Source organism: Cetorhinus maximus, unplaced genomic scaffold (genome assembly GCF_964194155.1).
Source record: "Cetorhinus maximus unplaced genomic scaffold, sCetMax3.hap1.1 HAP1_SCAFFOLD_1316, whole genome shotgun sequence".
Taxonomy (NCBI): domain Eukaryota; kingdom Metazoa; phylum Chordata; class Chondrichthyes; order Lamniformes; family Cetorhinidae; genus Cetorhinus; species Cetorhinus maximus.
The window spans coordinates 5,209-31,436 of record NW_027597257.1 but is presented as its reverse complement, the minus strand read 5'-3'; the positions used below and the strand labels follow the sequence as shown (position 1 = coordinate 31,436).

At 53.0% G+C, this 26,228-nt stretch overlaps 5 pseudogenes; all 5 read left to right on the top strand.

Moving 5' to 3' along the window:
- Positions 1 to 6,366: 6,366 nt before the first annotated feature.
- Positions 6,367 to 6,546, top strand: LOC144676047 (U2 spliceosomal RNA; annotated as a pseudogene).
- Positions 6,547 to 9,906: 3,360 nt separating this feature from the next.
- On the top strand, positions 9,907 to 10,085 carry LOC144676043 (U2 spliceosomal RNA; annotated as a pseudogene).
- A 5,217-nt stretch (positions 10,086 to 15,302) lies between these two features.
- On the top strand, positions 15,303 to 15,483 carry LOC144676045 (U2 spliceosomal RNA; annotated as a pseudogene).
- A 6,830-nt stretch (positions 15,484 to 22,313) lies between these two features.
- LOC144676048 (U2 spliceosomal RNA) lies at positions 22,314 to 22,494 on the top strand (annotated as a pseudogene).
- A 3,346-nt stretch (positions 22,495 to 25,840) lies between these two features.
- On the top strand, positions 25,841 to 26,020 carry LOC144676046 (U2 spliceosomal RNA; annotated as a pseudogene).
- The last annotated feature ends 208 nt before the right edge of the window (positions 26,021 to 26,228 follow it).

Below are 26,228 nucleotides of genomic sequence, written 5' to 3'. Positions count from 1 at the left end.
CGATCACTCGAGCCATCTTCCGCTTTATCTGGAGGTCGAAAGTGGATCGTGTCCGCAGGCACGCGATGTACAAGCCTCTAGATAAAGGGGGGAAAAACATGCCCAACATTGCCCTCATACTGATGGCCACCTTTGTGTGCGGCTGCATCAAGCGGTGCGTAGACCCTCAGTACGCAAACACCAAGTGTCACTACGTGCTGAGGTTCTACCTGTCCCCGGTGTTGCGAAGGATGGGTCTGGCCACGCTGCCGCGGAACGCTCCAAGTAGTTGGACCGTGCCGTACCACCTGTCCCTGGTGGAAAAATTTATGCAGAGAAACACCTCTGACCACAAGTCCACCAGGCAGTGGTCGGCACGTAACGTCTTAGAGGCCCTGCGGGAAAAGGAGAGGGTGGATCCTGTGGGATGGTTCCCCCAGCAGACTGTCAAAGCCATTTGGCAGAATGCCTCATCGCCAGAACTTTCCAACAAGCACCAAAACGTAGCTTGGCTGGTGGTGAGAAAGGCCCTCCCCGTCAGATCCTTCCTACACGCCAGGAGTCTCACCCCCTCGGCACGTTGCCCTCGAGGTGGCTGTGGTAGGGACGAGACCGTTGTTCACCTCCTTGTAGATTGTGCCTTTGCAAAGAAAGTCCGGAGAGAGATGCAGTGGTTTCTGTCGAGGTTCGTCCCGAGCAGTTCTGTGACACAGGACTCTGTGCTCTACGGGCTGTTCCCAGGGACACACACCGAGACAAACATCAATTGCAGCTGGAGGATCATCAACTCGGTGAAAGACGCTCTTTGGCCTGCCCGAAACTTGTTGGTCTTCCAGTGCAAAGAGTTGTCCCCGACCGAGTGTTGCAGACTGGCACATTCCAAAGTCCAGGACTACGTGATGAGGGACGCACTAAAGCTTGGGGCAGCCGCCGCAAAGGCGCAATGGAGAAGGGTCGCTGTCTAAGACCTTTCTGCCACAGTGCAGCGAGAGACTGGGAACTGTTTAGAGCCCCTCGGGCTGTACAGCGCAAAATGTATGTCTGCAAATGATTGTAATATTCATTGATTGTATCGATGCACCTTGTGATCCATGTGTAAAAGTTGAATCTGATTGTACTTTTCTGATGGTGATTTTGAAATGGTTTGGAATGTTCTTCCAGATATTTTACGAATAAAGTAAATTTTTCCAAAAAAAGCCGTTCTCCCAGGACAAGGTCGTTAAGCGATGGTTATAACCAGCCGAGCCCCATATGATGCGGTACGTAACACCGTTCGGGTGACGGTGAAGGACAGCGAAGGAGGAGCACCCATGGATCGGGCCTTCATCATCAAGCGGATCCTGTTGAAGGCGTGTGGATTTGAAGCGGAGGAGATCTACTCCCTGCGAGACTTCCCCAGCGCTGGATATTTCGACGTGACTTTCAAGCGAGGGGCAGCTTGCGTCAAGTTCCTGAAGGTGTTCGAGGAGAAGAGAGACCAGCCGGAGATGAAGATCCTGACGGTGGAGCCGCTCTTTGCTCTGCCGTTGCAACGGGACCGTGTGGTGACGGTGCATCTCTACAACCCCTACGTCCCTGTCGCCGACGTGCTCACCTTCCTCGCCAGGTACGTCGACAAGGTTGGGAGCTGCACCGAGGTTAGAGACGCCTTCGGGATTTGGACATGCAAACGCCAGGTTAAGGTCACGGTCAAGACCGACGGTAAGGGAGCCATCTTCCAAGCCGTGGCTTCCTTGTCTACGCTGGGCAACCCAAACTTTGTCGCTCATGCGGCAAGTCTGGTCATGTGGCGGCCAACTGCAGCGCCGCCCTCTGCAAGAACTGCAAACAGGAAGGGCACCGGACAAAGGACTGCAAACAGACTAAGTACTGTAACCTGTGTGGCGAGGCAGGTCAACTCTACAGGACCTGCCCCAAACGCTGTCTCACTTATGCACGGGCAGCCAAAGCCAATGAGGGGGAAGCAGAAGAAATGCTTCGTGTCACTACTACCAAAGACACTTGCAACACTCCAAGCAACATGGCCCCCAGTGAGAACAACGGGACAAAGGAGGACACAGAGAGAGACAAGGTGGAGGAAAAGATTGAGGCAGCAGATAGCCAATCAACAGCACTGCCCCTGAACCTCCCACTCCTCAGGAGAGCGAATCAATGGAGGAGGAGGCAGCAGCGGAAAATCAGTAGGGGGAGTGGCAGCTGGTGAAGAGAGCCAAAAGGAAGAAGGGGCTAAGAAGGGACCAAGCCACTTCCCAGACAAGAGGCAAGAGGCGTCTCCCATCCGACACGGATGAAAAGGGCAGCTGCTCTTCGGACGAAGATGTGCCGGGGCGGCACCTACAGAAGAAGCGCAAAAGCTCTAGGGATTTGGAAGACGAGACACCCGAGCTCCAGAACATTGGAGACAATGAGGAGACCAGCGCACCCCGACTTTGCCTACAACCCGAAGAGGCCAGCTCACCCCAGCCCCAGCAATCTGGGAGCAGTGAAGCGCTCAGCGCACCCCAGCTCCGGGAAGCCGGGAGCAGCGACGCCAAATAGGGGGAGAGGATTGGGGAAGCTTCTCCAACAGAGGACATTTCAAATCCCGTCCTCTACACGAATCCCCAGATGCCACCTGAGCAGAACATCTCCAATGGGGAGGTTCAGGACAGTTTCCTCAGCCCATCCAAAGTGAGGCAATTTGTGAACACCATGGGTATGCAGGAGCAGACCAAAGTTCTGGGACTCTCGGAGACAACAGGTTTGGTAAGAGACTAAATGCTTTAAAATGGGTGTAAAGATTGTATCCATAAATGTGCGTAGCATTAAATCTACTACACGATGTGCTGCGACCTTGGACTACCTTGCCAAGGTCAAAGCTGACCTGTTGTTTCTGCAGGAGTGTGCGATACCGCACCTCAGCTCCTACAGGCAACGGTCACGATGGTGGTCCCACGGGCCATCGATCTGGTCGGGAGGAAACGACTCTCGTTCCTCCGGCCTGGGTATTCTGCTGCAGGGAGGCAACTTCGCCGTCTCCGAGGTTAAGGAGGTGGTGGGCGGGCGCCTCCTGGTAGCAGACGCAATGTACAAGAATGCTCCACTCCGGTTAATTAACATGTACCCCCCGGCACAAAAGGGCAAGCGGCTGGCGGTTTTTCAGCAGCTCCCATTGCTGCTGGAGACCTCCAGGCCGGTCATTCTGGGCGGTGACTTCAACTGCATCATCGATGCGGCTGGACGATCCGGCAGGGCCAACAGCACATTGGACGCTACGTCCAGATCCCTGATGGAAACAGTAAAGGATGCCAAGCTGCACGACGTCTTCAGCAACCCTGCAGACGGAGCGCAGCGTAGATACACCTGGTCGCGGCCAGAGGGGTCCATCCGTTCCAGGATAGACTTCCTGTTTGTGTCCCGAGCACTCGCAGTCAGATCCACCAACGTTAAGCCAGTGTTCTTCTCTGACCACTGCCTCCTACTGGCTGAGTGCCACTTAGAGGAAGACCTGAGGGTGGGCAGTGGGGCATGGAAGCTACACGTGCAACTGCTGACCCCAGAGAACATTAAGGAACTCAAGAGGGATTACAAAGGTTGGAGAACCGTGAAACCCCTCTTTGAGTCCCTGACACACTGGTGGGAAGCGATCAAGGGAAACATCAAGAGGTTTTTCATCCTCAAAGACACCCAGAAAGCTAGAAAGGAACAGAGGGAAATGTCCCGACTCCAGAAAAAGATGCAGAATCTGCTCCGGCTGCAGTCGATGGGGGTCAGTGTCAAGGAGGAACTCCAAGAGGTGAAGAGCCAGCAAGCCTCGCTCTTTGCCTCGGAGGCCTCCAAGATCATCTTCCGTTCCAGAGTCCGCTCCGTGGAGCAGGATGAGACGTGCTCACGTTTCTTCTTCCAAAAGGTACACAGAGAGAGCTCTGTGATCAGCAGCCTGAAGGAAGAAGACGGCTCAGTAAAGTCATCACGGTCGGACATTTTGTGGATCAGCAAATCCTTTTATGCCGGATTGTATGACGTGAAGCCCACGGACAGCACGGCCTCCCAGTCCTTCCTGTCCTCTACCACGGAGGTCTTAGACCACAGTACGCGGGAGAGCCTGGACAAACCGCTAACTCCTGATGAACTGACTAAGGCCCTCGAGTCCTTGGAGAAGAGTAAAACTCCCGGAAGCGACGGCTTGCCGGCGGAGTTGTATTCGGCTCTGTGGGACTTGATCGGCCCAGACCTGCTAGGAGTGTACGAGAGTATGCTCCTGGCCGGTAGTATGTCAGAATCCATGAGGAAAGGCATCATCACCCTCATCTACAAGCACAAGGGGGAAAGGGAGGAAATTAGAAATTGGCGACCCATTTCACTGTTGAATGTGGACTATAAGATTCTGTCCAAGGTCATCGCCAACTGGGTCAAATCCGCTGTGGAATTGGTGATTCACCCTGACCAGACCTGCTCTGTGCCAGGCAGGAAGATCTCTGACAGCCTGGCGCTGCTCAGGGATACGATTGCCTATGTACAGGACAGGGGTGTGGATACCTGCCTCATCAGCTTGGATCAGGAGAAGGCCTTTGACAGAATATCGCACACCTACATGGTGGATGTGCTCTCCAAAATGGGGTTTGGGGAGGGAATTCGAAATTGGATCCAACTGCTCTACACTAACATCAGTAGCGCAGTCTCAATCAATGGGTGGGAAACAGATAGCTTTCCGATTAAATCTGGAGTCAGGCAGGGCTGTCCTCTCTCGCCTGTTCTTTTCGTGTGTTGCATAGAACCCTTTGCCGAGTCCATCAGGAAGGATCCAGGCATAAGAGGAGTGACGATCCCAGGCAGTGGAGGCACTCAGGTAAAAGCCTCCCTGTACATGGACGACGTCGCCGTCTTCTGCTCGGATCCGCTGTCGGTGCGCAGACTGATGCACGTCTGCGACCAGTTCGAACTGGCCTCGGGAGCCAAGGTAAATCGTGGGAAGAGCGAGGCCATGTTCTTTGGGAACTGGGCTGACCGATCCTTTGTCCCCTTCACTGTCAGGGCTGACGGCCTGAAGGTGCTGGGGATATGGTTCGGAGGGACCGGGGCATGCGTTAGAAACTGGAAGGAGCGAGTGGCTATGGTGAAAAGGAAACTGGGCATGTGGGAGCGACGCTCCCTCTCCATTGCGGGTAAGAACCTGGTCATCAGGTGTGAGGTACTCTCGCTGTTGCTGTACGTGGCGCAGGTCTGGCCCATTCCAGACTCCTGCGCGACGGCGATAACTCGAGCCATCTTCCGCTTTATATGGAGGTCGAAAATGGATCGTGTCCGCAGGGACGCGATGTACAAGCCTCTCGATAAAGGGGGAAAAAACGTGCCCAACATCGCCCTCATACTGATGGCCACCTTTGTGTGTGGCTGCATCAAGCGGTGCGTAGACCCTCAGTACGCAAACACCAAGTGTCACTACGTGCTGAGGTTCTACCTGTCCCCGGTGTTGCGAAGGATGGGTCTGGCCACGCTGCCGCGGAACGCTCCAAGTAGTTGGACCGTGCCGTACCACCTGTCCCTGGTGGAAAAATTGATGCAGAAAAACACCTTTGACCACAAGTCCATCAGGCAGTGGTCAGCACGTAACGTCCTAGAGGCCCTGAGGGATAAGGAGAGGGTGGACCCTGTGGGATGGTTCCCCGAGCAGACTGTCAAAGTCATTTGGCAGAATGCCTCATCGCCAGAACTTTCCAACAAGCACCAAGACGTAGCTTGGCTGGTGGTGAGAAAGGCCCTCCCCGTCAGATCCTTCCTACACGCCAGGAAGCTCACCCCCTCTGCACGTTGCCCTCGAGGTGGCTGTGGTGGGGAAGAGACCGTTGTCCACCTCCTTGTGGATTGTGCCTTTGCAAAGAAAGTCTGGAGAGAGATGCAGTGGTTGCTGTCGAGGTTCATCCCGAGCAGTTCAGTGACACAGGACTCTGTGCTCTACGGGCTGTTCCCAGGGACACACACCGAGACAAACATCGACTGCAGCTGGAGGATCATCAACTCGGTGAAAGAGGCGCTTTGGTCTGCCCGAAACTTGTTGGTCTTCCAGCACAAAGAGTTGTCCCCGACCGATTGTTGCGGACTGGCACAATCCAAAGTCCAGGACTACGTGCTGAGGGACGCACTAAAGCTTGGGGCAGCTGCCGCAAAGGCGCAATGGGGAAGGGTCGCTGTCTAAGACCTTTCTACCACAGCGCACCGAGAGACTGGGAACTGTTTAGAGCCCCTCGGGCTGTACAGATCAAAATGAAAGGCTGTAAATGATTGTAATATTGTTTGTACTGATGCACCTGGTGATACATTTTGTAAAAGTTTAACCTGGATTGTACCCTTGTAATGTTGTGTTTGAAATGGTTTTGAATGTGATTGAAGATATTTTATGAATAAAGTATATTTTTACAAAAAAAAAAAAAAAAATCTGTTCTTATCAGTTTAATATCTGATACGTCCCTTATCTGGGGACCATATATTAAATTGATTTTTGGAGCAGGGAGATGGAATAGGGGCTTGCTCCGTCCACTCCACGCATCGACCCGGTATTGCAGTATCTCTGGGAACGGTGCACCCTCCCCTTTCCAGGGGATTTTCAATGCTAAAAATAGTTTTCTTACAAACATCTGCTTTCTTTACTTCTCAACATGTACATGTTCCAAAATCCAACTTTCGTTCTTTCTCTCTCTCTCTCTCTCTCTCTCTCTCTCTCTCTCACTCACTCACTCACCCGCAGCAGCTACACACAAAAAACACGCACTCTCACCCAACACTCGCCGGCAGGGCCGGCAGCAGATTGGACGCTACGTCCAGATCCCTGATGGAAACAGTTAAGGATGCCAAGCTGCACGACGTCTTCAGCAACCCTGCAGACGGAGCGCAGCGTAGATACACCTGGTCGCGGCCAGACGGGTCCATTCGTTCCAGGATAGACTTCCTGTTTGTGTCCCGTGCATTCACAGTCAGATCCACCGAGGTCAAGCCGGTGTTCTTCTCTGACCACTGCCTCCTACTGGCGGACTGCCACTTGGAGGAAGACCTGAGGGTGGGCAGGGGGGCATGGAAGCTAAATGTGCAACTGCTGACCCCAGAGAACATTGAGGAGCTCAAGAGGGATTACAAAGGTTGGAGAACCGTGAAACCCCTCTTTGAGTCCCTGACACACTGGTGGGAAGTGATCAAGGGAAGCATCAAGAGGTTCTTCATCCTCAAAGGCACCCAGAAAGCTAGAAAGGAACAGAGGGAAATGTCCCGACTCCAGAAAAAGATGCAGAATCTGCTGCGGCTGCAGTCGATGGGGGTCGATGTCAAGGAGGAGCTCCAAGAGGTGAAGGGCCAGCAAGCCTCGCACTTTGCCTCGGAGGCCTCCAAGATCATCTTCCGTTCCAGAGTCCGCTCCGTGGAGCAGGATGAGACGTGCTCACGTTTCTTCTTCCAAAAGGTACACAGAGAGCGCTCTGTGATCAGCAGCCTGAAGGAAGAAGACGGCTCAGTAAAGTCATCACGGTCCGACATTCTGAGGATCAGCAAATCCTTTTATGCCGGACTGTATGACGTGAAGCCCACGGACAGCACGGCCTCCCAGTCCTTCCTGTCCTCTATCACGGAGGTCTTAGACCACAGTACGCGGGAGAGCCTGGACAAACCGCTACCTCCTGACGAACAGACTAAGGCCCTCGAGTCCTTCGAGAAGAGTAAAACCCCCGGAAGCGACGGCTTGCCGGCGGAGTTGTATTCGGCTCTGTGGGACTTGATCGGCCCAGACCTGCTAGGAGTGTACGAGAGTATGCTCCTGACCGGTAGTATGTCAGAATCCATGAGGAAAGGCATCATCACCCTCATCTACAAGCACAAGGGGGAAAGGGAGGAAATTAGAAATTGGCGACCCATTTCACTGTTGAATGTGGACTATAAGATTCTGTCCAAGGTCATCGCCAACCGGGTCAAATCCGCTCTGGAATTGGTGATTCACCCTGACCAGACCTGCTCTGTGCCAGGCAGGAAGATCTCTGACAGCCTGGCACTGCTCAGGGATACGTTTGCCTATGTACAGGACAGGGGTGTGGATACCTGCCTCATCAGCTTGGATCAGGAGAAGGCCTTTGACAGAATATCGCACACCTACATGGGGGATGTGCTCTCCAAAATGGGGTTTGGGGAGGGAATTCGAAATTGGATCCAACTGCTCTACACTAACATCAGTAGCGCAGTCTCAATCAATGGGTGGGAAACGGATAGCTTTCCGATTAAATCTGGAGTCAGGCAGGGCTGTCCTCTCTCGCCTGTCCTTTTCGTGTGTTGCATAGAACCCTTTGCCGAGTCCATCAGGAAGGATCCGGGCATAAGAGGAGTGACGATCCCAGGCATTGGAGGCACTCAGGTAAAAGCCTCCCTGTACATGGACGACGTCGCCGTCTTCTGCTCGGATCCGCTGTCGGTGCGCAGACTGATGCACATCTGCGACCAGTTCGAACTGGCCTCGGGAGCCAAGGTAAATCGTGGGAAGAGCGAGGCCATGTTCTTTGGGAACTGGGCTGACCGATCCTTTGTCCCCTTCACTGTCAGGGCTGACGGCCTGAAGGTGCTGGGGATATGGTTCGGAGGGACCGGGGCATGCGTTAGAAACTGGAAGGAGCGAGTGGCTATGGTGAAGAGGAAACTGGGCATGTGGGAGCGACGCTCCCTCTCCATTGCGGGTAAGAACCTGGTCATCAGGTGTGAGGTACTCTCGCTGTTGCTGTACGTGGCGCAGGTCTGGCCCATTCCAGACTCCTGCGCGACGGCGATCACTCGAGCCATCTTCCGCTTTATCTGGAGGTCGAAAATGGATCGTGTCCGCAGGGACGCGATGTACAAGCCTCTAGATAAAGGGGGAAAAAACGTGCCCAACATCGCCCTCATACTGATGGCCACCTTTGTGTGCGGCTGCATCAAGCGGTGCGTAGACCCTCAGTACGCAAACACCAAGTGTCACTACGTGCTGAGGTTCTACCTGTCCCCGGTGTTGCGAAGGATGGGTCTGGCCACGCTGCCGCGGAACGCTCCAAGCAGTTGGACCGTGCCGTACCACCTGTCCCTGGTGAAAAAATTGATGCAGAAAAACACCTTTGACCACAAGTCCATCAGGCAGTGGTCAGCACGTAACGTCCTAGAGGCCCTGAGGGATAAGGAGAGGGTGGACCCTGTGGGATGGTTCCCCGAGCAGACTGTCAAAGTCATTTGGCAGAATGCCTCATCGCCAGAACTTTCCAACAAGCACCAAGACGTAGCTTGGCTGGTGGTGAGAAAGGCCCTCCCCGTCAGATCCTTCCAACACGCCAGGAAGCTCACCCCCTCTGCACGTTGCCCTCGAGGTGGCTGTGGTGGGGAAGAGACCGTTGTCCACCTCCTTGTGGATTGTGCCTTTGCAAAGAAAGTCTGGAGAGAGATGCAGTGGTTGCTGTCGAGGTTCATCCCGAGCAGTTCTGTGACACAGGACTCTGTGCTCTACGGGCTGTTCCCAGGGACACACACCGAGACAAACATCGACTGCAGCTGGAGGATCATCAACTCGGTGAAAGAGGCTCTTTGGTCTGCCCGAAACTTGTTGGTCTTCCAGCACAAAGAGTTGTCCCCGACCGACTGTTGCGGACTGGCACAATCCAAAGTCCAGGACTACGTGCTGAGGGACGCACTAAAGCTTGGGGCAGCTGCCGCAAAGGCGCAATGGGGAAGGGTCGCTGTCTAAGACCTTTCTACCACAGCGCACCGAGAGACTGGGAACTGTTTAGAGCCCCTCGGGCTGTACAGATCAACATGAAAGGCTGTAAATGATTGTAATATTGTTTGTACTGATGCACCTGGTGATACATTTTGTAAAAGTTTAACCTGCATTGTACCCTTGTAATGTTGTTTTTGAAATGGTTTGGAATGTGATTGAAGATAATTTATGAATAAAGTATATTTTTACAAAAAAAAAAAAAAAATCTGTTCTTATCAGTTTAATATCTGATACGTCCCTTATCTGGGGACCATATATAAAATTGATTTTTGGAGCAGGGAGATGGAATAGGGGCTTGCTCCGTCCACTCCACGCATCGACCCGGTATTGCAGTATCTCTGGGAACGGTGCACCCTCCCCTTTCCAGGGGATTTTCAATGCTAAAAATAGTTTTCTTACAAACATCTGCTTTCTTTACTTCTCAACATGTACATGTTCCAAAATCCAACTTTCTTTCTTTCTCTCTCTCTCTCTCTCTCTCTCTCTCTCACTCACTCACTCACCCGCAGCAGCTACACACAAAAAACACGCACTCTCACCCAACACTCGCCGGCAGGGCCGGCAGCAGATTGGACGCTACGTCCAGATCCCTGATGGAAACAGTTAAGGATGCCAAGCTGCACGACGTCTTCAGCAACCCTGCAGACCGAGCGCAGCGTAGATACACCTGGTCGCGGCCAGACGGGTCCATTCGTTCCAGGATAGACTTCCTGTTTGTGTCCCGTGCATTCACAGTCAGATCCACCGAGGTCAAGCCGGTGTTCTTCTCTGACCACTGCCTCCTACTGGCGGACTGCCACTTGGAGAAGGACCTGAGGGTGGGCAGGGGGGCATGGAAGCTAAATGTGCAACTGCTGACCCCAGAGAACATTGAGGAGCTCAAGAGGGATTACAAAGGTTGGAGAACCGTGAAACCCCTCTTTGAGTCCCTGACACACTGGTGGGAAGTGATCAAGGGAAGCATCAAGAGGTTTTTCATCCGCAAAGGCACCCAGAAAGCTAGAAAGGAACAGAGGGAAATGTCCCGACTCCAGAAAAAGATGCAGAATCTGCTGCGGCTGCAGTCGATGGGGGTCGATGTCAAGGAGGAGCTCCAAGAGGTGAAGGGCCAGCAAGCCTCGCACTTTGCCTCGGAGGCCTCCAAGATCATCTTCCGTTCCAGAGTCCGCTCCGTGGAGCAGGATGAGACGTGCTCACGTTTCTTCTTCCAAAAGGTACACAGAGAGCGCTCTGTGATCAGCAGCCTGAAGGAAGAAGACGGCTCAGTAAAGTCATCACGGTCCGACATTGTGAGGATCAGCAAATCCTTTTATGCCGGATTGTATGACGTGAAGCCCACGGACAGCACGGCCTCCCAGTCCTTCCTGTCCTCTATCACGGAGGTCTTAGACCACAGTACGCGGGAGAGCCTGGACAAACCGCTAACTCCTGACGAACTGACTAAGGCCCTCGAGTCCTTCGAGAAGAGTAAAACCCCCGGAAGCGACGGCTTGCCGACGGAGTTGTATTCGGCTCTGTGGGACTTGATCGGCCCAGACCTGCTAGGAGTGTACGAGAGTACGCTCCTGGCCGGTAGTATGTCAGAATCCATGAGGAAAGGCATCATCACCCTCATCTACAAGCACAAGGGGGAAAGGGAGGAAATTAGAAATTGGCGACCCATTTCACTGTTGAATGTGGACTATAAGATTCTGTCCAAGGTCATCGCCAACCGGGTCAAATCCGCTCTGGAATTGGTGATTCACCCTGACCAGACCTGCTCTGTGCCAGGCAGGAAGATCTCTGACAGCCTGGCGCTGCTCAGGGATACGATTGCCTATGTACAGGACAGGGGGGTGGATACCTGCCTCATCAGCTTGGATCAGGAGAAGGCCTTTGACAGAATATCGCACACCTACATGGGGGATGTGCTCTCCAAAATGGGGTTTGGGGAGGGAATTCGAAATTGGATCCAACTGCTCTACACTAACATCAGTAGCGCAGTCTCAATCAATGGGTGGGAAACAGATAGCTTTCCGATTAAATCTGGAGTCAGGCAGGGCTGTCCTCTCTCGCCTGTCCTTTTCGTGTGTTGCATAGAACCCTTTGCCGAGTCCATCAGGAAGGATCCGGGCATAAGAGGAGTGACGATCCCAGGCAGTGGAGGCACTCAGGTAAAAGCCTCCCTGTACATGGACGACGTCGCCGTCTTCTGCTCGGATCCGCTGTCGGTGCGCAGACTGATGCACATCTGCGACCAGTTCGAACTGGCCTCGGGAGCCAAGGTAAATCGTGGGAAGAGCGAGGCCATGTTCTTTGGGAACTGGGCTGACCGATCCTTTGTCCCCTTCACTGTCAGGGCTGACGGCCTGAAGGTGCTGGGGATATGGTTCGGAGGGACCGGGGCATGCGTTAGAAACTGGAAGGAGCGAGTGGCTATGGTGAAGAGGAAACTGGGCATGTGGGAGCGACGCTCCCTCTCCATTGCGGGTAAGAACCTGGTCATCAGGTGTGAGGTACTCTCGCTGTTGCTGTACGTGGCGCAGGTCTGGCCCATTCCAGACTCCTGCGCGACGGCGATCACTCGAGCCATCTTCCGCTTTATCTGGAGGTCGAAAATGGATCGTGTCCGCAGGGACGCGATGTACAAGCCTCTCGATAAAGGGGGAAAAAACGTGCCCAACATCGCCCTCATACTGATGGCCACCTTTGTGTGCGGCTGCATCAAGCGGTGCGTAGACCCTCAGTACGCAAACACCAAGTGTCACTACGTGCTGAGGTTCTACCTGTCCCCGGTGTTGCGAAGGATGGGTCTGGCCACGCTGCCGCGGAACGCTCCAAGTAGTTGGACCGTGCCGTACCACCTGTCCCTGGTGGAAAAATTGATGCAGAAAAACACCTTTGACCACAAGTCCATCAGGCAGTGGTCAGCACGTAACGTCCTAGAGGCCCTGAGGGATAAGGAGAGGGTGGACCATGTGGGATGGTTCCCTGAGCAGACTGTCAAAGTCATTTGGCAGAACGCCTCATCGCCAGAACTTTCCAACAAGCACCAAGACGTAGCTTGGCTGGTGGTGAGAAAGGCCCTCCCCGTCAGATCCTTCCTACACGCCAGGAAGCTCACCCCCTCTGCACGTTGCCCTCGAGGTGGCTGTGGTGGGGAAGAGACCGTTGTTCACCTCCTTGTGGATTGTGCCTTTGCAAAGAAAGTCTGGAGAGAGATGCAGTGGTTGCTGTCGAGGTTCATCCCGAGCAGATCTGTGACACAGGACTCTGTGCTCTACGGGCTGTTCCCAGGGACACACACCGAGACAAACATCAACTGCAGCTGGAGGATCATCAACTCAGTGAAAGAGGCGCTTTGGTCTGCCCGAAACTTGTTGGTCTTCCAGCACAAAGAGTTGTCCCCGACCGATTGTTGCGGACTGGCACAATCCAAAGTCCAGGACTACGTGCTGAGGGACGCACTAAAGCTTGGGGCAGCTGCCGCAAAGGCGCAATGGGGAAGGGTCGCTGTCTAAGACCTTTCTACCACAGCGCACCGAGAGACTGGGAACTGTTTAGAGCCCCTCGGGCTGTACAGATCAAAATGAAAGGCTGTAAATGACTGTAATATTGTTTGTACTGATGCACCTGGTGATACATTTTGTAAAAGTTTAACCTGGATTGTACCCTTGTAATGTTGTTTTTGAAATGGTTTTGAATGTGATTGAAGATATTTTATGAATAAAGTATATTTTTACAAAAAAAAAAAAAATCTGTACAGAATATCGCACACCTACATGGGGGATGTGCTCTCCAAAATGGGCTTTGGGGAGGGAAATCGAAATTGGATCCAACTGCTCTACACTAACATCAGTAGCGCAGTCTCAATCAATGGGTGGGAAACAGATATCTTTCCGATTAAATCTGGAGTCAGGCAGGGCTGCCCTCTCTCGCCTGTCCTTTTCGTGTGCTGCATAGAACCCTTTGCCGAGTCCATCAGGAAGGATCCGGGCATAAGAGGAGTGACGATCCCAGGCAGTGGAGGCACTCAGGTAAAAGCCTCCCTGTACATGGACGACGTCGCCGTCTTCTGCTCGGATCCGCTGTCGGTGCGCAGACTGATGCACATCTGCGACCAGTTCGAACTGGCCTCGGGAGCCAAGGTAAATCGTGGGAAGAGCGAGGCCATGTTCTTTGGGAACTGGGCTGACCGATCCTTTGTCCCCTTCACTGTCAGGGCTGACGGCCTGAAGGTGCTGGGGATATGGTTCGGAGGGACCGGGGCATGCGTTAGAAACTGGATGGATCGAGTGGCTATGGTGAAAAGGAAACTGGGCATGTGGGAGCGACGCTCCCTCTCCATTGCGGGTAAGAACCTGGTCATCAGGTGTGAGGTACTCTCGCTGTTGCTGTACGTGGCGCAGGTCTGGCCCATTCCAGACTCCTGCGCGACGGCGATCACTCGAGCCATCTTCCGCTTTATCTGGAGGTCGAAAATGGATCGTGTCCGCAGGGACGCGATGTACAAGCCTCTAGATAAAGGGGGAAAAAACGTGCCCAACATCGCCCTCATACTGATGGCCACCTTTGTGTGCGGCTGCATCAAGCGGTGCATAGACCCTCAGTACGCAAACACCAAGTGTCACTACGTGCTGAGGTTCTACCTGTCCCCGGTGTTGCGAAGGATGGGTCTGGCCACGCTGCCGCGGAACGCTCCAAGTAGTTGGACCGTGCCGTACCACCTGTCCCTGGTGGAAAAATTGATGCAGAAAAACACCTTTGACCACAAGTCCATCAGGCAGTGGTCAGCACGTAACGTCCTAGAGGCCCTGAGGGAAAAGGAGAGGGTGGACTCGGTGGGATGGTTCCCCGAGCAGACTGTCAAAGTCATTTGGCAGAATGCCTCATCGCCAGAACTTTCCAACAAGCACCAAGACGTAGCTTGGCTGGTGGTGAGAAAGGCCCTCCCCGTCAGATCCTTCCTACACGCCAGGAGGCTCACCCCCTCTGCACATTGCCCTCGAGGTGGCTGTGGTGGGGAAGAGACCGTTGTTCACCTCCTTGTGGATTGTGCCTTTGCAAAGAAAGTCTGGAGAGAGATGCAGTGGTTGCTGTCGAGGTTCATCCCGAGCAGTTCTGTGACACAGGACTCTGTGCTCTACGGGCTGTTCCCAGGGACACACACCGAGACAAACATCGACTGCAGCTGGAGGATCATCAACTCGGTGAAAGAGGCGCTTTGGTCTGCCCGAAACTTGTTGGTCTTCCAGCACAAAGAGTTGTCCCCGACCGATTGTTGCGGACTGGCACAATCCAAAGTCCAGGACTACGTGCTGAGGGACGCACTAAAGCTTGGGGCAGCTGCCGCAAAGGCGCAATGGGGAAGGGTCGCTGTCTAAGACCTTTCTACCACAGCGCACCGAGAGACTGGGAACTGTTTAGAGCCCCTCGGGCTGTACAGATCAAAATGAAAGGCTGTAAATGATTGTAATATTGTTTGTACTGATGCACCTGCTGATACATTTTGTAAATGTTTAACCTGGATTGTACCCTTGTAATGTTGTTTTTGAAATGGTTTGGAATGTGATTGAAGATATTTTATGAATAAAGTATATTTTTACAAAAAAAAAAAAAAAAAATCTGTTCTTATCAGTTTAATATCTGATACGTCCCTTATCTGGGGACCATATATTAAATTGATTTTTGGAGCAGGGAGATGGAATCGGGGCTTGCTCCGTCAACTCCACGCATCGACCCGGTATTGCAGTATCTCTGGGAACGGTGCACCCTCCCCTTTCCAGGGGATTTTCAATGCTAAAAATAGTTTTCTTACAAACATCTGCTTTCTTTACTTCTCAACATGTACATGTTCCAAAATCCAACTTTCTTTCTTTCTCTCTCTCTCTCTCTCTCTCTCTCACTCACTCACTCACCCGCAGCAGCTACACACAAAAAACACGCACGCTCACCCAACACTCACAGACAGCACTCTCATCTCACAAACACTCTACCTCACTTATACAAAAACAGCTTTCACTTGCAAATACACCTCTCAAACACTCTCTCAGCTGCACCTTTCGCCTCACAACATTTTAAACCAGCTCTCTGCTTACGCTGCCGCTGCTGCTGCTGACACAGCAACAAACAAAACTCACACCTCAAAGCTCACACACTTTACACAGCTACTCCGAAACCTCTACATCCACATTCACACAATCCTTACATTGCACAAGGAGCCCATTCCGCCCGTCGTGCCTGCACCAGCTCTCCCGGTGAACATTTCACCTCGTGCCTTTCTCCTGCCTTCTCCACGTAACCCGGCACATGCTTTCTTTTCAAATAATCATCTCATTCCCTCTTCAATTGAACCTGCCTCCGCCGCGCTATCAGGCGGTGCATTCCAGACCCTGACCGCTCGCTGCTCCTATCGCTTTTGCTTCTTTTGCCAGTTACTTTAAACCTGTGCCCTCTCCTTCTCGATCCTTGCCCCGGTGCAAACAGTTTTTCCCTATCTACTCTCTCCAGACCCCTCATGATTTTCAATACCTCTATCAAGTCTCCTCTCGGACTTCTTTTCCGCAAGGAATACAGTCCCAACTTCTCCAATCTTACTTCATAACTCAACTTCCTCGCCCCTGGAACCAAACTCGTAAACCTCTTCTGCACTCTCTCCAATGCCTCCACTACCTTCCTAAAATGCAAGTCAAAATGCAATCCCTCAGAGTCGGCATGGCTTTACGAAGAGTAAATCGTGTTTGACTAATCTGCTAGAGTTCTTTGAAGATGTGACAAGCAAAGTGGATAACGGGGATCCTGTAGATGTAGTATGTCTGGACTTCCAGAAGGCATTTGATAAGGTGCCGCACAAATGATTAATACACAAGATAAGATCACACGCAGCTAAGGGTAATATATTAGCTTGGATAGAGGATTGGCTAACCAACAGAAAGCAGAGAGTCAAGATAAATGGGTCTTTTGGGGATGCCAAGCTGTAACTAGTGGGGTGCCACAGGGTTCGGTCCTCGGGCCCCAACTATTTACTTGGATTCAGGAGTAGAAGGTACTATAGCTAAATTTGCAGATGACACCAAAATAGGTGGGAAAGTAAGTTGCAATGAAGAAATAAGAAATTTACAAATGGATATGGACAGGTTAGGTGAATGGGCCAAAATTTGGCAGATGGAGTTTAACTAAGTTAAATAAGTTTAATAAGTGTGCGGTTATCCATTTTGGTCAGAAGAATAAAAAGGCGACTTATTATTCAAATGGAGAGAAACTTCAGAAATGCTTCAGCACAGAGGGATCTGGGTGTCCTCGCGCACGAATCGCTGAAAGCTAGTATGCAGGTACAGCAGGTAACAAGGAAGGCAAATGGAATCGCTTCTCGGCCTTTTGGCTAAGATCAAGTGTTGCAGGGGCGACACCATGGTCCTGCCAAGGCAAGGTCGGGATGGAAGGGCGATAACCAATCGCAATCCAAATCCATACCGTGGGTTACCTATCACCGTCCGAGTCACGGTGAACCACAGCGAAGGAGGATCACCTATGGATCGGGGCTTCTTCACCAGGAGGATCCTGTTGAAGGCGTGCGGCTTCCAAGCTCCGGAGATCTTCACCCTGCAGGACTCCCGCAAAGGTGGTTATTTTGACGTGACGTTCAAGCGGGTGGCAGACTGCGTCCGGCTCCTGAGGGTGTTCGAGGAGAAGAGAGACCTGCCGGAGATGAAAATCCTGACGGCGGAGCCGCACTTTTCTCTGCCGTTGCAACGGGAACGTGAGGTGATGGTGCATGTGTACAACCCCTTCGTCCCTGTCGCCGACGTGGTCACCTTCCTCACCAGGTACTTCGATAAGGTGGGGAGCGGCACCGAGATTCGAGACGACTTGGGGATCTGGACAGGCAAACGCCTGTTTAAGGTCACGCTAAAGACCGATGGTAAGTGAGCCATTTTCCACCCTCCTTCCAGTTTCGCTATCGGGGGAAACCGTGGCTACCTGGTCTACGCTGGGCAACCCAAGCATTGTCGCTCATGCGGCAAGGCTGGTCATGTGGCGGCCAACTGCAGCGCCTCCCTCTGCAAGATCTGCAAACAGGAAGGGCACCAGACAAAAGACTGCAAACAGGCCAAGTGCTGCAACCTGTGTGGCGAGGCAGGTCACCTCTACAGGACCTGCCCCAAACGCTGCCGTACTTACGCACAGGCAGCCAAAGCCGACCAGGGGGAAGCAGAAGAAATGTTTCGTGTCACTCCAACCACCAAGGCCCCCAGGGAGCTCAACGGGACAAAGGAGGACACAGAGAGAGACAAGGTGGAGAAAGAGATTGAGGCAACAGAGAGCCAACCAACAGCACTACCCCCTGAACCTCCCAGTCCTCAGGACAGCGAATCAATGGAGGAGGAGGCAGCAGTGGAAAAGCAGCAGGGGGAGTGGCGGACGGTGAAGAACAAGAACAAGAAAAGTAAGAGGGAGCGAAGAAGAAGCAAAGGCGTTTCCCAGAGAAGCGGCAAGAGGCCTCTCCCATCCGACACGGACGACAAGGGCAGCAGCTCTTCGGATGATGAAGTGCCAGGGCGGCACCGACAGAAGAGGCGGCAAAGCTCCAGGGCGTTGGAGGACGAGACACCCGAGCTCCAGGAAATTGGAGACAACAAGGAGACCAGCGCACCCCAACTTTGCCTGCAACCTGAGGAGGCCAGTGCACCACAGCCCCTGGAATCTGGGAGCAGTGAGGCAATCATCGCACCCCAGCTCCAGGAAGCCGGGAACAGCAACACCCCAGAGGGGGTGAGTTTTGGAGAAGCTTCTCCAGCAAAGGTCATCTCAAAACCCGCTCTCTACGAGAACCTCCAGATGCCACTGGAGCAGAACACGGCCAAGGAGATCTACCTCAGCCCATCCAAAGTGAAGGAATTTGAGCTCACTACGGGTATGAAGGAGCAGACTAAAGGTCTGGGACTCTCAGAGACAGTGGGTTTGGTAGGAGAATAAATGCTTTAAAATGGGTTTAAAGATTGTATCCATAAATGTGCGTAGCATTAAATCTACTACGCGATGTGTTGCGACCTTGGACTACCTAGCCAAGGTCAAAGCTGACCTGTTGTTTCTGCAGGAGTGTGCGATACCGCACCTCAGCTCCTACAGGCAATGGTCACGATGGTGGTCCCACGGGCCATCGATCTGGTCGGGCGGAAACGACTCTCGTTCCTCCGGCCTGGGTATTCTGCTGCGGGGAGGCAACTTCACCGTCTCCGAGGTCAAGGAGGTGGTGGGCGGGCGCCTCCTCGTAGCAGACGTAATGTACAAGAACGCTCCACTCCGGTTAATTAACGTGTATGGCCCGGCACAAGGGGCTGAGCGGCTGGAGGTTTTTCAGCAGCTCCCACTGCTGCTGGCGACCTCCAGGCCGGTCATTCTGGGCGGGGACTTCAACTGCATCATCGATGCGGCTGGACGATCCGGCAGGGCCGGCAGCAGATTGGACGCTATGTCCAGATCCCTGATGGAAACAGTTAAGGATGCCAAGCTGCACGACGTCTTCAGCAACCCTGCAGACGGAGCGCAGCGTAGATACACCTGGTCGCGGCCAGACGGGTCCATTCGTTCCAGGATAGACTTCCTGTTTGTGTCCCGTGCATTCACAGTCAGATCCACCGAGGTCAAGCCGGTGTTCTTCTCTGACCACTGCCTCCTACTGGCGGACTGCCACTTGGAGGAAGACCTGAGGGTGGGCAGGGGGGCATGGAAGCTAAATGTGCAACTGCTGACCCCAGAGAACATTGAGGAGCTCAAGAGGGATTACAAAGGTTGGAGAACCGTGAAACCCCTCTTTGAGTCCCTGACACACTGGTGGGAAGTGATCAAGGGAAGCATCAAGAGGTTTTTCATCCTCAAAGGCACCCAGAAAGCTAGAAAGGAACAGAGGGAAATGTCCCGACTCCAGAAAAAGATGCAGAATCTGCTGCGGCTGCAGTCGATGGGGGTCGATGTCAAGGAGGAGCTCCAAGAGGTGAAGGGCCAGCAAGCCTCGCACTTTGCCTCGGAGGCCTCCAAGATCATCTTCCGTTCCAGAGTCCGCTCCGTGGAGCAGGATGAGACGTGCTCACGTTTCTTCTTCCAAAAGGTACACAGAGAGCGCTCTGTGATCAGCAGCCTGAAGGAAGAAGACGGCTCAGTAAAGTCATCACGGTCCGACATTCTGAGGATCAGCAAATCCTTTTATGCCGGATTGTATGACGTGAAGCCCACGGACAGCACGGCCTCCCAGTCCTTCCTGTCCTCTATCACGGAGGTCTTAGACCACAGCACGCGGGAGAGCCTGGACAAACCGCTAACTCCTGACGAACTGACTAAGGCCCTCGAGTCCTTCGAGAAGAATAAAACCCCCGGAAGCGACGGCTTGCCGGCGGAGTTGTATTCGGCTCTGTGGGACTTGATCGGCCCAGACCTGCTAGGGGTGTACGAGAGTATGCTCCTGGCCGGTAGTATGTCAGAATCCATGAGGAAAGGCATCATCACCCTCATCTACAAGCACAAGGGGGAAAGGGAGGAAATTAGAAATTGGCGACCCATTTCACTGTTGAATGTGGACTATAAGATTCTGTCCAAGGTCATCGCCAATTGGGGCCAATTCCGCTCTGGAATTGGTGATTCACCCTGACCAGACCTGCTCTGTGCCAGGCAGGAAGATCTCTGACAGCCTGGCGCTGCTCAGGGATACGATTGCCTATGTACAGGACAGGGGTGTGGATACCTGCCTCATCAGCTTGGATCAGGAGAAGGCCTTTGACAGAATATCGCACACCTACATGGGGGATGTGCTCTCCAAAATGGGGTTTGGGGAGGGAATTCGAAATTGGATCCAACTGCTCTACACTAACATCAGTAGCGCAGTCTCAATCAATGGGTGGGAAACAGATAGCTTCCCGATCAAATCTGGAGTCAGGCAGGGCTGTCCTCTCTCGCCTGTCCTTTTCGTGTGTTGCATAGAACCCTTTGCCGAGTCCATCAGGAAGGATCCGGGCATAAGAGGAGTGACGATCCCAGGCAGTGGAGGCACTCAGGTAAAAGCCTCCCTGTACATGGACGACGTCGCCGTCTTCTGCTCGGATCCGCTGTCGGTGCGCAGACTGATGCACATCTGCGACCAGTTCGAACTGGCCTCGGGAGCCAAGGTAAATCGTGGGAAGAGCGAGGCCATGTTCTTTGGGAACTGGGCTGACCGATCCTTTGTCCCCTTCACTGTCAGGGCTGACGGCCTGAAGGTGCTGGGGATATGGTTCGGAGGGACCGGGGCATGCGTTAGAAACTGGAAGGAGCGAGTGGCTATGGTGAAGAGGAAACTGGGCATGTGGGATCGACGCTCCCTCTCCGTTGCGGGTAAGAACCTGGTCATCAGGTGTGAGGTACTCTCGCTGTTGCTGTACGTGGCGCAGGTCTGGCCCATTCCAGACTCCTGCGCGACGGCGATAACTCGAGCCATCTTCCGCTTTATCTGGAGGTCGAAAATGGATCGTGTCCGCAGGGACGCGATGTACAAGCCTCTAGATAAAGGGGGAAAAAACGTGCCCAACATCGCCCTCATACTGATGGCCACCTTTGTGTGCGGCTGCATCAAGCGGTGCGTAGACCCTCAGTACGCAAACACCAAGTGTCACTACGTGCTGAGGTTCTACCTGTCCCCGGTGTTGCGAAGGATGGGTCTGGCCACGCTGCCGCGGAACGCTCCAAGTAGTTGGACCGCGCCGTACCACCTGTCCCTGGTGGAAAAATTGATGCAGAAAAACACCTTTGACCACAAGTCCATCAGGCAGTGGTCAGCACGTAACGTCCTAGAGGCCCTGAGGGATAAGGAGAGGGTGGACCCTGTGGGATGGTTCCCCGAGCAGACTGTCAAAGTCATTTGGCAGAATGCCTCATCGCCAGAACTTTCCAACAAGCACCAAGACGTAGCTTGGCTGGTGGTGAGAAAGGCCCTCCCCGTCAGATCCTTCCTACACGCCAGGAAGCTCACCCCCTCTGCACGTTGCCCTCGAGGTGGCTGTGGTGGGGAAGAGACCGTTGTCCACCTCCTTGTGGATTGTGCCTTTGCAAAGAAAGTCTGGAGAGAGATGCAGTGGTTGCTGTCGAGGTTCATCCCGAGCAGTTCTGTGACACAGGACTCTGTGCTCTACGGGCTGTTCCCAGGGACACACACCGAGACAAACATCGACTGCAGCTGGAGGATCATCAACTCGGTGAAAGAGGCGCTTTGGTCTGCCCGAAACTTGTTGGTCTTCCAGCACAAAGAGTTGTCCCCGACCGATTGTTGCGGACTGGCACAATCCAAAGTCCAGGACTACGTGCTGAGGGACGCACTAAAGCTTGGGGCAGCTGCCGCAAAGGCGCAATGGGGAAGGGTCGCTGTCTAAGACCTTTCTACCACAGCGCACCGAGAGACTGGGAACTGTTTAGAGCCCCTCGGGCTGTACAGATCAAAATGAAAGGCTGTAAATGACTGTAATATTGTTTGTACTGATGCACCTGGTGATACATTTTGTAAAAGTTTAACCTGGATTGTACCCTTGTAATGTTGTTTTTGAAATGGTTTGGAATGTGATTGAAGATATTTTATGAATAAAGTATATTTTTACAAAAAAAAAAAAAAAAAATCTGTTCTTATCAGTTTAATATCTGATACGTCCCTTATCTGGGGACCATATATTAAATTGATTTTTGGAGCAGGGAGATGGAATAGGGGCTTGCTCCGTCCACTCCACGCATCGACCCGGTATTGCAGTATCTCTGGGAACGGTGCACCCTCCCCTTTCCAGGGGATTTTCAATGCTAAAAATAGTTTTCTTACAAACATCTGCTTTCTTTACTTCTCAACATGTACATGTTCCAAAATCCAACTTTCTTTCTTTCTCTCTCTCTCTCTCTCTCTCACTCACTCACTCACCCGCAGCAGCTACACACAAAAAACACGCACTCTCACCCAACACTCGCCGGCAGGGCCGGCGGCAGATTGGACGCTACGTCCAGATCCCTGATGGAAACAGTTAAGGATGCCAAGCTGCACGACGTCTTCAGCAACCCTGCAGACGGAGCGCAGCGTAGATACACCTGGTCGCGGCCAGACGGGTCCATTCGTTCCAGGATAGACTTCCTGTTTGTGTCCCGTGCATTCACAGTCAGATCCACCGAGGTCAAGCCGGTGTTCTTCTCTGACCACTGCCTCCTACTGGCGGACTGCCACTTGGAGGAAGACCTGAGGGTGGGCAGGGGGGCATGGAAGCTAAATGTGCAACTGCTGACCCCAGAGAACATTGAGGAGCTCAAGAGGGATTACAAAGGTTGGAGAACCGTGAAACCCCTCTTTGAGTCCCTGACACACTGGTGGGAAGTGATCAAGGGAAGCATCAAGAGGTTTTTCATCCGCAAAGGCACCCAGAAAGCTAGAAAGGAACAGAGGGAAATGTCCCGACTCCAGGAAAAGATGCAGAATCTGCTCCGGCTGCAGTCGATGGGGGTCGATGTCAAGGAGGAGCTCCAAGAGGTGAAGGGCCAGCAAGCCTCGCACTTTGCCTCGGAGGCCTCCAAGATCATCTTCCGTTCCATAGTCCGCTCCGTGGAGCAGGATGAGACGTGCTCACGTTTCTTCTTCCAAAAGGTACACAGAGAGCGCTCTGTGATCAGCAGCCTGAAGGAAGAAGACGGCTCAGTAAAGTCATCACGGTCCGACATTGTGAGGATCAGCAAATCCTTTTATGCCGGTCTGTATGACGTGAAGCCCACGGACAGCACGGCCTCCCAGTCCTTCCTGTCCTCTATCACGGAGGTCTTAGACCACAGTACGCGGGAGAGCCTAGACAAACCGCTAACTCCTGACGAACTGACTAAGGCCCTCGAGTCCTTCGAGAAGAATAAAACCCCCGGAAGCGACGGCTTGCCGGCGGAGTTGTATTCGGCTCTGTGGGACTTGATCGGCCCAGACCTGCTAGGGGTGTACGAGAGTATGCTCCTGGCCGGTAGTATGTCAGAATCCATGAGGAAAGGCATCATCACCCTCATCTACAAGCACAAGGGGGAAAGGGAGGAAATTAGAAATTGGCGACCCATTTCACTGTTGAATGTGGACTATAAGATTCTGTCCAAGGTCATCGCCAATCGGGTCAAATCCGCTCTGGAATTGGTGATTCACCCTGACCAGACCTGCTCTGTGCCAGGCAGGAAGATCTCTGACAGCCTGGCGCTGCTCAGGGATACGATTGCCTATGTACAGGACAGGGGTGTGGATACCTGCCTCATCAGCTTGGATCAGGAGAAGGCCTTTGACAGAATATCGCACACCTACATGGGGGATGTGCTCTCCAAAATGGGGTTTGGGGAGGGAATTCGAAATTGGATCCAACTGCTCTACACTAACATCAGTAGCGCCGTCTCAATCAATGGGTGGGAAACAGATAGCTTCCCGATCAAATCTGGAGTCAGGCAGGGCTGTCCTCTCTCGCCTGTCCTTTTCGTGTGTTGCATAGAACCCTTTGCCGAGTCCATCAGGAAGGATCCGGGCATAAGAGGAGTGACGATCCCAGGCAGTGGAGGCACTCAGGTAAAAGCCTCCCTGTACATGGACGACGTCGCCGTCTTCTGCTCGGATCCGCTGTCGGTGCGCAGACTGATGCACATCTGCGACCAGTTCGAACTGGCCTCGGGAGCCAAGGTAAATCGTGGGAAGAGCGAGGCCATGTTCTTTGGGAACTGGGCTGACCGATCCTTTGTCCCCTTCACTGTCAGGGCTGACGGCCTGAAGGTGCTGGGGATATGGTTCGGAGGGACCGGGGCATGCGTTAGAAACTGGAAGGAGCGAGTGGCTATGGTGAAGAGGAAACTGGGCATGTGGGATCGACGCTCCCTCTCCGTTGCGGGTAAGAACCTGGTCATCAGGTGTGAGGTACTCTCGCTGTTGCTGTACGTGGCGCAGGTCTGGCCCATTCCAGACTCCTGCGCGACGGCGATAACTCGAGCCATCTTCCGCTTTATCTGGAGGTCGAAAATGGATCGTGTCCGCAGGGACGCGATGTACAAGCCTCTAGATAAAGGGGGAAAAAACGTGCCCAACATCGCCCTCATACTGATGGCCACCTTTGTGTGCGGCTGCATCAAGCGGTGCGTAGACCCTCAGTACGCAAACACCAAGTGTCACTACGTGCTGAGGTTCTACCTGTCCCCGGTGTTGCGAAGGATGGGTCTGGCCACGCTGCCGCGGAACGCTCCAAGTAGTTGGACCGCGCCGTACCACCTGTCCCTGGTGGAAAAATTGATGCAGAAAAACACCTTTGACCACAAGTCCATCAGGCAGTGGTCAGCACGTAACGTCCTAGAGGCCCTGAGGGATAAGGAGAGGGTGGACCCTGTGGGATGGTTCCCCGAGCAGACTGTCAAAGTCATTTGGCAGAATGCCTCATCGCCAGAACTTTCCAACAAGCACCAAGACGTAGCTTGGCTGGTGGTGAGAAAGGCCCTCCCCGTCAGATCCTTCCTACACGCCAGGAAGCTCACCCCCTCTGCACGTTGCCCTCGAGGTGGCTGTGGTGGGGAAGAGACCGTTGTCCACCTCCTTGTGGATTGTGCCTTTGCAAAGAAAGTCTGGAGAGAGATGCAGTGGTTGCTGTCGAGGTTCATCCCGAGCAGTTCTGTGACACAGGACTCTGTGCTCTACGGGCTGTTCCCAGGGACACACACCGAGACAAACATCGACTGCAGCTGGAGGATCATCAACTCGGTGAAAGAGGCGCTTTGGTCTGCCCGAAACTTGTTGGTCTTCCAGCACAAAGAGTTGTCCCCGACCGATTGTTGCGGACTGGCACAATCCAAAGTCCAGGACTACGTGCTGAGGGACGCACTAAAGCTTGGGGCAGCTGCCGCAAAGGCGCAATGGGGAAGGGTCGCTGTCTAAGACCTTTCTACCACAGCGCACCGAGAGACTGGGAACTGTTTAGAGCCCCTCGGGCTGTACAGATCAAAATGAAAGGCTGTAAATGACTGTAATATTGTTTGTACTGATGCACCTGGTGATACATTTTGTAAAAGTTTAACCTGGATTGTACCCTTGTAATGTTGTTTTTGAAATGGTTTGGAATGTGATTGAAGATATTTTATGAATAAAGTATATTTTTACAAAAAAAAAAAAAAAAATCTGTTCTTATCAGTTTAATATCTGATACGTCCCTTATCTGGGGACCATATATTAAATTGATTTTTGGAGCAGGGAGATGGAATAGGGGCTTGCTCCGTCCACTCCACGCATCGACCCGGTATTGCAGTATCTCTGGGAACGGTGCACCCTCCCCTTTCCAGGGGATTTTCAATGCTAAAAATAGTTTTCTTACAAACATCTGCTTTCTTTACTTCTCAACATGTACATGTTCCAAAATCCAACTTTCTTTCTTTCTCTCTCTCTCTCTCTCTCTCACTCACTCACTCACCCGCAGCAGCTACACACAAAAAACACGCACTCTCACCCAACACTCGCCGGCAGGGCCGGCAGCAGATTGGA